Source organism: Xiphias gladius, chromosome 22 (assembly GCF_016859285.1).
Source record: "Xiphias gladius isolate SHS-SW01 ecotype Sanya breed wild chromosome 22, ASM1685928v1, whole genome shotgun sequence".
Lineage (NCBI taxonomy): Eukaryota > Metazoa > Chordata > Actinopteri > Istiophoriformes > Xiphiidae > Xiphias > Xiphias gladius.
This window is the reverse complement of record NC_053421.1, coordinates 26,375,894-26,376,949: the sequence shown is the minus strand read 5'-3', so window position 1 is coordinate 26,376,949 and position 1,056 is coordinate 26,375,894.

The following is a 1,056-nucleotide window of genomic DNA, read 5'->3' as shown; positions in this document are numbered from 1 at the left end:
GGTTTCCAGGAACAGCCGAGGTCAGGCAGCCGGGGAGCTGTCGGGGGAAGGGAGAAAAAAAAAAAAGGCAACCCGAGGGGTGTGAGCTCAGCTACGCAGCCCCACGGTTGCTCGTATCTGGTCCTCGGATCTGCCCCTTTCACTACCTGAGCGATGCTTCCACCGACACTCGTGAGAAATCCGATGAAGCTGCGCCCCCAGCCGGACGGTCGGTGGTGCTACACAGGGCTTCCGGGGGTAGCCATGGCAACGACAAGTCGCGGGTACCATGTGGTTTGGCAGAGCGCGAGACACTTCAGAAACACATCAGTGGGCACAGTCAATGTGCAAATTAACAACCTACCCGTGATGGGCACTTCCTGGGCTCCTGCCGGTATTTTCTGACACGGTATAGACTTGTCTACCGGAGCAGAGAAGCCTTCGAAACATCATCTAGACCTTTATTTTGGGAAATAAAATATATAGAAGATATAGAAGATATGGTTAAAAAAAAAAAAAAGCAGTTCAAAAAATAGGGCCCAAATAAAATATCTGAGGCTTTATTTTTGGTGCATGCTGAAAAATTTCAAGGGATTTCAAGGGGCTGATGAATCAGAATCAGACTTGGTGATCTGCTGCATTAAAAAATAAATAAATAAATATGTATATGTATGTATGTATATGTGTGTATATATATATGTTTATATATGTATATATATGTATGTGTGTGTAAAGAGCAAATACGCGAGTAAACAGAAGCCAAGCAAAAAGACTTGTGATGGGTTTAAAGAGAAGAAGATGGAGTGTAGAAAAAAAAAATACTGACGAGTAAATGTGCACATGCTCAGTTGGTGGTGTGTCAGGTACGCCTGGCTGAAACTAATGCAGCCTAATACAACGGTCCCGCAATAAATCCCCCCCTCGGGAAGGTTATAATGTTCAGTTTTGACTGAAATTCTTCTCGAAAAAGGTGTCGGTTCCACTGGTGCGATCACTTTGGGGGATGTAGTTTATGGCGCTGCTGAACTTTATCAGGTCATACTGAAAGGTGTTTCTGCTATTTAGTCTACCCTCGTT